Source organism: Choristoneura fumiferana, chromosome 14 (genome assembly GCF_025370935.1).
Source record: "Choristoneura fumiferana chromosome 14, NRCan_CFum_1, whole genome shotgun sequence".
In the NCBI taxonomy this organism is placed as follows: Eukaryota; Metazoa; Arthropoda; class Insecta; order Lepidoptera; family Tortricidae; genus Choristoneura; species Choristoneura fumiferana.
Genome location: NC_133485.1, coordinates 11,137,569 through 11,148,716, shown reverse-complemented (window position 1 = coordinate 11,148,716; position 11,148 = coordinate 11,137,569). Strand labels below are relative to the sequence as shown.

Genomic DNA, 11,148 nt, shown 5'->3' with positions numbered 1-11,148 from the left:
ATATTAGTAGGATAGGATTCTCTAGATAGGCTTACTCGTATAGTCTCGCACACTACGCAGATGCGATAATAATTTATCTGTGTAGGTATAAACACTTAATTATCTGAAAAAATCAAACACTATGCAGATACGATAATAGCGACCGCTTACTTGCTCATCCTCGTATCTACCCGAATTGTATACAACAAATTAACACTCTACATTACTTAACATAACGATGATTCTAAAGCAATTTAATGTTGTCAGATACGAGGTTGAGAAAGTAAACGTCGAATACGAGATGACACATGAACTCTAACTAATTTGTATATGCAGCTAATATCCGCACCATCTTTTAATTATGTCAGTCTCTACAGATACATTACGATAAAATATAAAATATCTGCGTTATGTGTGTATTGAGCGGTATTGAAAGATAATGCGTTCAGATACAGATATCTTATGGTATCTGCTTAGTGTGTGACACGCTTTAATCCAGCACACACCTGCACAGAAGAAAAACATTTGAAGATTTAGATAGTACAGTCACCAGCATTAATATCTGCCACAGCGGAGCGTGCAAAAATCGTGCATGTCCTTCCGGCCCTAGAAATAGAGTCGTATCAGATATTTACGCACACTTGTTGTGTCAGATATTGGTACTGGTGACTAGTGGTGACTGTACAATAGATATGGTAAGACGATAAAGGAGTAGAAAATAATGATAGTTTAAAGGAGAAATATTTTTATTTTAAAGTATCTGTGAACGTGTCTACTCGTCGACGAGACCAAAAAATTATTAGATAAATTCATATTATATTCATATTTGTTTCTACAGGCAATTTAATGTAGGTTAGCATTAGCTTTTAGTTCCCACTTAGTGATCACTTAGCGATTCGAAGATGTTGCGTATTAGGTCGTATACCTACCATTAATATCAGCGCCTATAAAAATTACTTAGCCAATGTTTATAAAATGTTTTCGGCTATGAGAGCAAATGAGGGTTTCCTGACTGACATGAAATATCGCTAGATGGCGTTAGTATCGTGAGGTCCGTTTGGCGTTAGTCCGGTCCAAGCCCTCTCGTTCTAAAATATGGCCTGTGTCCAGCTGTAGGACTTATATACCCACGCTAAGAAGATGATGAGAACATGAAAAATAAATAAATCGTTCAAAAATATTCTTTCCTGCTCATCTGATCATATAACACGCATGTTCACTAGTTCGTGAACCTTATTTTAGCGTTTGCAGATGGTCTTCGAACCATAGGTTGGCAACCACTGTCTAACGTCGAAAAAGGCCAAGTGAGTGTCGGGAATTCTTAAATAAATAAAAAAAAAAAACAGAAAAACAAAACATCATTATTAGAAATTTTAATGACTTCAAGTAACAATCTCCACTGTACTGTGGCTGGCCTATTTCATTTTAAAGTGCTGTAACATCGTTGTCATGTGCATACATTTCTTTGGCTTGAGGGTTCTTCACTACATCTTTTTGCTCTGCTCTGTGTATCAGGTAAAGCTTCTGTGAACAAATTGATGATAAGTATAATAGTTTGGTGACACTTTAAGATCAGGCTATTTAATGTACTCGGAATGTCTGCAAAAAAGTACCCAAATCTTTATTTGTTAGAAGTTAGAACATAGTGTTGTAGAGCTGTAATTACTAAATTAGTAGCTTAATTGTTCTTATCTCTGTGTTTTTATTGTTGTTTTTTATTTATTTCATTCTTCATTTTTTTTTTTTTTACTTTGCGTGCCAATCTACCTGCTATGTAAGCCATTCTAGCTAGCCTGTCAACGGGGCAGGCTGAAAACCAGCGCTGGCAGCTTCTGAGCAAGCGCAGCATAAGCTAAGCCTGTTCCTTTGCCACACAGTGCAAGGGACTGGCAAACGCATTTTTTAATAGTTTATTGTTTATTTGTATTCTGTGTGCCTATCCTGTATTGTTCATGTTGGCAAATAAATCAATCTTAATCTTAATCTTAATCTTAATCTTAAAACGCAATTTACTTTCAATTTTATCCGAGCGAAACTCGGTCGCCCAGGTACTAACTTCTTCTACAGTGAGTACATGAACTATTTATAGTGAAATTTAGTGAGCATCAAAATTGGCATCATTATAGATACCACTACCAGTGTCAAGGGAGAACTTGACCTATTTTTTATATTTACGTTTTTGGAGGAATATATATTATGCCATTAGCAATAGGATATTTTGAAATCTATGGTACTAAGATCCTCATTATTTAATAGACTTGGAATCACGATCGTTTTCCCCACTTCTTTCTGTTACACGATATAAGACGAGGGTAGAGAGAGATGGTGAATGCAATCACAAACCTCACCGCGTTAGACAATATGGCCTCTGGTGACCGTGAACTTTTAGCTGATGAGGCATTTAACGGAGAATTATTATTGTCTTTATATGTATAATATTATATCACCACTATGAATTTCCGGTTCAAGTTTTGTGTCTCTTTCGTTTCATTCTAGTAAAAGAGAAACGTATATTATAGATCATGTTGTGGTAGTAAAGCCTAAAGACATCTCGCCTTGTTCTTAAGCGGTTGTTAAGCATATTATTATTGTTTCGCCGATTATTAGTTCTCAACCAACTTTTCTCATAATTTATTTTCGCCAAATGATCACTTGCCAACTTATCAAACGATTTTGTTTTATTTGCCAACCTCATGGTTACCAACTGTACGTTTGGTCTGTTTGTTATAAAGTCACTTTTCAAAATGCCAACTTTTGGTTAGTAGAATGTTTGGTTGCGTAATTCATTTTCGCTGTACAATTTTTCCCAAATGTTTCATTGTTTTTTTTTTTTTATAATTTATCAAATTACACTCATGTTATTGATAGGTATTTGAAAAGAAATATTGAACAAGAGCGTGTCGAACACGCCCGAAAAAGGTTTCCCATTACGAAAAAAATAAGTATATTTTTCTAAGGATTTCGTATTTTGTACGGAATATTCCAAGTTTAGGTATATTTTATACCTTAGGCTGCTATTTACTCTTAAACTACTAATAATTCTCAAGAAAACTTAACCTTTATAGTTTCTCCTTGTAAGTTTGTTATACTTACTGCCATCCTGAATTTTTTTTAAATTTGTCCACCCACCGGTTTAGATTTTAGAGGGGGAATATTTTGCAAACAATAAATCAGTGAATCGAAAAATCGTTTTAGCAACCCCCTATTGGTTTTAACCTATCCAACGATACCCCACACTACAAGGTTGAATGAGAAAAAACATACACCCCCACTTTAGGTACCCTAAAAAAATCAAAATATTTTTATTCTACCATTTTGTCGGCATAGTTTACATACATATTCGTGCAAAATTACAGCTTTCATGCATTGACTGTCCCTGAGCAAAGCCGCGGACGGACAGACAGACAGAAAAACAGCAGACAGACAGACAGACATGCCGAAACTATAAGGGTTCCGTTTTTGCCAATTTGGCTACGGAACCCTAAAAAGACGATTCTGGCACTCGCCGGCCACTGACGAAACGTTATTCGTTTAATAGTTCTTTGGCCTAGTGAAAGATTTGACAAGTGATAAGTTTTCAAAACGTTTTAAGTCATTATAATATTCTGCTTTATAATAATTCGACTAAATGATACGTTGTCATACAAAAACTTGTTAATAGTTAGTTGTCAAGTTGAATCATCCATCAGCGAAATGTTGATTGGCAAGTGATATTCGGTCGGCGGCCAATTGTAAAATCCGCCAGATCACGAAATTCCTACGCATATCATGAAATGGCGCCATTTCACGATATGCCTAAACGTTGGCCAGGCATATCACGATGTGCCTGAGAAACAATACGGCAGATCGATTAGAGCAATGCATTCGTAGATATTCCTAGTTCTATACCGGGCACATCGTGATATGCCGAAAAAAAGAATAATTTAGGTACGACGAGCAAAGCGAGGAGTTCGGTTAGTATGAATCGTGACCACAACCCACAAGCCGAGCAAGCGAAGCGAGCGGGCCGCGGTAGCGGCCGGCGAAGTGCCAGAACCGATATGTCGGCGTTTTATGATATGCCTAGGAATTTCATGATCTGCCAAAAACTGGCCAAATCATCAAATGATGGCGTTTCATGATATGCCTAGGAATTTCATGATCTGTCTATACGTCACCGGATGTCCCTTAGCCAATTAATAAAATAGCGCCATTTCAGGAAATGCCTAGGAATTTTGTGATCAGGCGGATTTTACGATCGGCGCCGACATATCAATTTTTAAACAAGTTCTATCAAGATGAATACTATGTCGCGAAAGTCGAACTTTCAAGTGACAGACACGTCTATTGCATTATTGTTTTGTGACATGCAAACGATTATCAACTTTAGGGTGGTAGACCACAGATATGGCTGATGGTACATTAAATATCTCCCATGTCTCAATATGAATACAACTTACATAAATATCAAGAAGGCTGGTATCGTCATTGCGCCTCCTAGCAGATAAAATGCCCCCGGTAGTGTGGCGAGGGTATATTTGTATGTCTGAGAGTATAACGGTGTGTAGATCACCGGCGCTACTGCCTCTACGAACCCTATGAGAGAGCACATCTTGCCTGAAAGAGAACATAAAAATAGGTAATTTATTTACAAATTACACGTGAGTACTAAGTAACTGGATATTATATCATAATCATTATCATCATCATTCCAGCCCAAATATGTACGTCCTACTGCTGGGCATAGGTCTCTTCACAGAATGAGAGGGCTTGGGCTGCAGTTATCACGCGGGCCCGCCCAGTGTGGATTGGGAATTTCACATACACCATTCAATTAATGCCCAAGTTTGTTCAGATTCCCTAGCGATGTTTTTCTTCACCGTAAAACTCGTGGTAAAAAAATCTTCTTTAAACACCTACCGACTTGGTCAGGTTCAACGACCTTGGTCCCTAGGGATCTGATGGCGGTTATTCCGGAATTGCCGAAGAAGTCGAAAGCCGGCCCGGAGTAGAACCAAGGCTTTGTCGGAGCCAATGCGTACACGCAACAAGATATCACTTTGCACGCCGTTGCTATGATGCCGATGAAGGCGTCGTGCATTTTTAACAGTTTGCTGAATACTGTCACCGCTACTGCTGTGCCTGTAACACGAAAGGAAATAAATTTTGAAAAAAAAAATATATTTTGAACACAAGCTTTTGCTGACTGTACTTGCATTGTCATTCAAACTACATTTCCGTATCAAATTTCAAGTCGATGCTATTAACCGTTCGGAGTTCCCTCTGCAGAGATAATCCTGGCTGAATAACCATAATTTTACTACCAGATTAATATATTGTAACCTGACTTACGTAAGTATATAGGTATGTCAAATTTCAAGTTAATCCGACCACTAAAAGTGAACCTGCACATACATACATTCATATACCTACCGAAAGTTATAAAAGCTTGTAGGTAATTTATGAAGACTGTTACGAAGCTTGCGCTCCGGTGTGAAATAGTAGATTGTTGCACCAAGCAGAAAGTTATTTATTATCGTACCGAGTGCCAATTTGGAGCCCGAGCGTCAGCGAGGGCTTTAAAAAGTACGCGGGCAATATAAATTACTTAATGCGGTGCATAATCAGCTATTCTTTCAACTATTACAGGAATAGTAGACGAAAAAAAAAACTCATGCTGTAAACTAGCACTCGATGATTCAATTTTTGTAAGTTTACATTCGCACTCTCAAAAAATGTCCACGGAAAATTCGCAAGGTTTCCGCCAATTTGTTTTTTTTTTCTTTCATACTTTTTTTTGTAGTAGTATAGTAGATACTTTTACCCGCGATCTGTCAAATTTCGGATGGGCGCCAGGTTGGCCCACCAAACACACAAATTTTTTTTTTAATAAACGGCTACTTACTATTTTTGGTAGGATTGGTAGCAACAATTTTTTTAACTACCGGTAAACCCAGTAATGTTCCCGACTATTCATGTTTAAGTTACTTGACAGAGTTCTACAGGTTTATTCGTTTTAAGGCAGACAGGTTTTTAATTATTAATATTTTATTAAAAATTCTGATGCTCCTGTGAAAATGACAGCTTAAAAGTGTATATTATGATACTATACGTATGTATTTAGAATAGGCTCGTTATAAGCTTTCATTAAACAATAAAGAAATAACTCCCTTTCTTAATTTTTTAAAGAATTTATTTTTATGATAAGTTTAATCCAAAATTATCTAAAATTTGAGCCAAACTTAACCTTTGTAACAGTTCTTTGACCGTGAACGAGCAGTTTTAATCAGTTTGTATCTATACAATAACGTAATTATTTTCTGACTGATGTAATATGTTGTGGTCGGAGCTAGTTTTTGTATCACAATGATCAACTTGAGTAAGGCTTATGGGAAGGACAAGGATGTATTTTACATCCGCAAGCAAAATCTATTACTAACCTCCGCGTAGTAGCGTATCATTAATAGTAGATTACAACAAGTGAATAAAACGCACCATTTCAATCGAGACATTTATAAATAACCGCTGCAGTCTAGGGTTAGTAGTTAAGTCGAGGGTAAAATGTGTTTATAATCAAGTTATACATTCTGCTTTTTACTTCCAATGCAAAGAAATTAAACAGTAGCCATGGGAAAAAAAATCTAAATCATTTTTATTTTTCGTGCTTTTTGATAACAAATAAGTATATATAGCATATTTAAAACTTACCGCATAAACCCAAAAGGATGGAATATGTGAAAAAGAGGCTGATTTCAACATCATCCATCATATACTTCAGCACTATGTATTGATAAAGCATTGTTCCTTCACCTAGAAAGTAAAAAAAATCTTGTTCAGTTCAGTAAAAGTTTTTAATGATTCATGGTACATTGCACATATTTTCTATAGAATGAGGTAGGTACTTAATGATTTCCTATAATAAGCTAAATATATTTCATCGCCTATATAGATAATAAAATTGCGTATACATATATCTATCTACCTGTACAAACAGCGTGAAAGTTGAGATGGGCCAACAATACTGGGTTAAGACACTAACTTAGTTAAAATGTTAAGTACCCTACCCTACCCTAGGAGTTCCTAGGGTACAGGAACACCATACAGTACCATACAGTTGTATGGAATAAGTTTTCTTTGATTTGTGGGTGTTCTAGTACTCTAACCTCAGTTGGTCTCAAAGAGTGTTTTAATCCTTGATAGAAATGGGACCGATTGGCATTAAAAAAAAGTCAAATCTATCGATTTTCTCGCTGACTGTACATTTTATCAAAAATCTGTGAATGTCGATTGTCATCACCCAAAAAGTTAAAAAGATCTCCTAACAGCATTTTCGCGTAGCAGCAAGGGATCTGGTAGCTGTCCTTGTTGCCCCATATCAACTTTCCACCCTGTATAAGTATGTGGTTGTTTTGTGTGTACGGTCAAGGACTTTCATTCATGAGCCACTATGGAACCTTTTCAAAGGAGTCATTACCATTTTCCTTGTTAATTAATGCGATGTCACTATGACGTTTACAGTGAAATGGTTCCATATTTTCTCTTCTCTCGTGCAGAAGTAAAGATGAAACCTAATGTCTGTGTCAAATTATAAACACTATTTACGCTGAGGAATACGTATTCGTTGTAACTTGCCGAATCTTTTGTCTAGACTTGTATCTACGACTGTTAGTTTACATGCATTTATTGGTAGTATACGATATTAGGTACGTAACAAAGTGAAGTATTAATTAACATGCAAAACATTTTGATTATGACTTTAGTAACTGAATGCAATGAAACAATTTACTGCCGCTCGGTGAGAAAATATACAGATATGTCATGTATGTCATGTCGATGGTGAAGAAATAGTAGATTGTACAACAAGTGCTTAAAATGCGCAATTTTATATGCGACGTATAGGCGACTGAGGATAAAGGTTAATATTACCGTAAGCGACAGGCTAGCAACCTGACACTATTGTACCGTTTTTGTCAAACTTAAAACCTAAAATTGCTAAAAGTGGCTCCGAAGTGGTAAAGTTTCGTGTGCTCTGCCTACCCCATTTGGGAATACAGGCGTGTTGTTTATGTGTGCGTACCTATTAGGCGGCCAATAATAGTTTGAAGAAAATTTTAAAATATTTTTTCAGAGACCCATTTAAAAACATAACAGATATACCAAATGACAGACAGCGACAGACTATACCAAATGTTGATTTAAAATATTAAACTTTATAATGAAAAGTGCGTCTCCCTCCCCCCCTCTCTCTAAGCTAATACATAAACGAACTCAAAAGTCCCGGACACGCTCTTGGCCGGCTTATTACTGTATTCTCAAACTAGAAGTTAAAATGAATTTAAAATATTTTAGTCACACCATCAAATTAAATATTGTCGTTGACAAAATTAATTATTAGCAGATTCAATTCAAATCGTGTATTTCATGGTTTAATATTAAGTACCTTAAGCTCTATCGTGATAAAATATAAATAATTAATATTTAATATTTATTGTGATAAAAATAAATGATTCAACTCACGGATCTTCACGATTCGTCAGGAACGATATGACTAGTTTCGATCTTTCTAGATGATCTTTTTCATTTAACCGTTCTCGATATTAGTGAGTGAGTGAGTGGACCGTTTAATTTTGTAATTTTATTTCATGTTTTGTAGATACTTTCTTGTTAAGTGTCGATCTCAATGAAAGCATTATAAGTATTGATAAAACTACTATAAATAACTCACCAAAAATAGGTCCAACAATAACAATGTGAGCTGCAATCACTAAAATGACCTTCACTCTCGCACTCGATTTGAACACAATACAAATTGTTTCCCAAACATTCTTCGGATGGAAGAAATCTTTTAACTTTTCAAACCAAGTCCCTTGTATTTTAATTGGGTTTACATCATGAATCCTAAAGAAAGTATACAGAAAACCGAAACAATAGAGAGTAGTTGTTGTTCCAAATACTCCGTAGTAGCCAAATTCTTGTAATAATATACCACTGATTGACGTGCCTGCTGGTGAACCCAATGTCACTATAACAGCGGCGATTCCAATTCTGAATGTACGTGACTCCACGGACGTGACATCTGCAAGGTAACTATAGGACCCCATTAAAGCAATTGACAATCCACCGGACAAGGCAGTCGGCAGTGACTCTATCAGCCCAGTCGCCCAAAGCGGCCATTCGTTGAAAAAATATACGTGGTCAAGATCAAACCAAACGAGGACACTAATTCACCAAAAATAGGCAACAGCATAAGAGCTTTTCTGTTCCTTGTGCGGTCGCTCCATGCTCCAACAAACAGTATAAAAATAGCTGGAATGCCGCTTTGTAGAGGAATCTGCCACGTCGTCATATCAGCCACCATTGACTGGATTTGGACAGTGATATTACCCTCCCATTCATCACACTTCTCCTTAGTATGATTTAATCCAACTCGGCAGGCCTTTTCCAAGTTTAACCTCTGAACGGCTATGCTTGATATCGAACTAGGTAATACATAGCACAGGAGATACGGTTCAATGGTGAAAAAAGCAAATGCCACCTTCACATAGTCCAATAAAGGTTTACGTGGTTCCCTGGGTTTAATTCCACCATTTTCATTGCTATTTGCAGTTTGAGCTAGTTCAATTTCAGCCTCTTTCATGTTTTCTGTTGAATTATCATTAATTTTTATCACTGAATAAGCTTGGCCACGCTGAGGTCTGTTTATTTGTAAACACGGATCACTACTGACTACACGTATTATCAATTGATGTGGAGGCTTTAAGAAACTTGTTTAGACTTAATAACATATATTACATGGCGATAGGTTCGTTCCAGGCGTCCTTGAAGATGATTCTACATAATACCAAAGTTCATTCGCATTCCTCTGCGGGTATTTTTGTGAGGTGTGTCATGGCTTATGCACGTAATATTGTATCTTTATACTCTAATGATCCGGTTTAGCTAACTATACATCGTTAAAATTTATTTAATCCAAAAGCGTATAGTATTGAAATACCATACTTATCGTAATTCAAATTGGTATTATTATAGTTTGAAAACTTTGTTTGTCCCTGTACTCGTACTTACTATTTCATGTATATAGGTACATACAGTAAACATAATTTTATATTTTAACAAAGTAAGGCCGTGGTGGCCTAGTGGTTTGACCTATCGCCTCTCAAGCAGAGGGTCGTGGGTTCAAACCCCGGCTCGCAACTCTGAGTTTTTCGAAGTTCATGTGCGGAATTACATTTGAAATTTACCACGAGCTTTGCGGTTAAGGAAAACATCGTGAGGAGACCTGCACAAACCTGCGAAGCAATTCATTGTTGCGTGTGAACTATGGCCCAAGCTCTCTTGTTCTGAGAGGAGGCCTGTGCCCAGCAGTTGGACGTATATAGGCTGGGATGGTAAGGTTTATTGAATTCAGTCGTGTCTGAATTTTCTTTCTCATTAATGACCTTGAGATTTTCTTCTTGCACGTTACGTTTTATCAGGTAAAGCTACTATCCGGAACTTCAACTGGGTCACGCGGGAAATTGCGCTTTCTCGGGGTAAAATGGAGTTTATGTTAATTATAGATAGTGGAATATTCTATTATTGATGGAATTTGGGAGTCTATTCAGTAGCTAGTAGGTATTTATCAAAGATTATCCCCTATATATAAACAGAACGATGTGCAGCCGCCAACAAAATTTACTTAGCTAATCACAGTGATATAAGCTGTACAAAATGAAATGCTGTAAATCTTTAATTAATCAAGAACTCGTCATTTACGTCTTTCCGGTACCTAAGCAACTTTATAACTGTGTCAGGTATAAAATTGCCGCAAAAACACAAAGTTGCTTCTTCAAAATAATCGAACAGGCGTTAAAATTTAACATATCTGCTCAATAGCGTCAAGAAAAGCGTTATGTTTTTCGAGTAAATAACAATAGTTGTACGTACGTAGTACGTTTGTCTATTTCTTCGTCATGCTCGGCAGGCAAACTAAATTAAACGGCTTGATATATTGACCACGGCAACTGTAACGTTGCCGAAACGTCGAGGTGAATATTACTCGTGTAAAAATAGCGTGATAAGTCCCGTTTATGGTATTTTGACTATTTGATAAAATTTACTCGTGTTATATATAGATGTCGTTAGATTTGTCTTGGTAGATAGTAACTATTATATTATAGGAATGACATAAATTACAATATTTCAATCAAA

General features: G+C 36.5%; 1 pseudogene; it reads right to left on the bottom strand.

Annotated features, from left to right (window-relative positions):
- Positions 1-4,414: 4,414 nt before the first annotated feature.
- LOC141434650 (lysosomal proton-coupled steroid conjugate and bile acid symporter SLC46A3-like) lies at positions 4,415-9,702 on the bottom strand (annotated as a pseudogene).
- Positions 9,703-11,148: the final 1,446 nt, after the last annotated feature.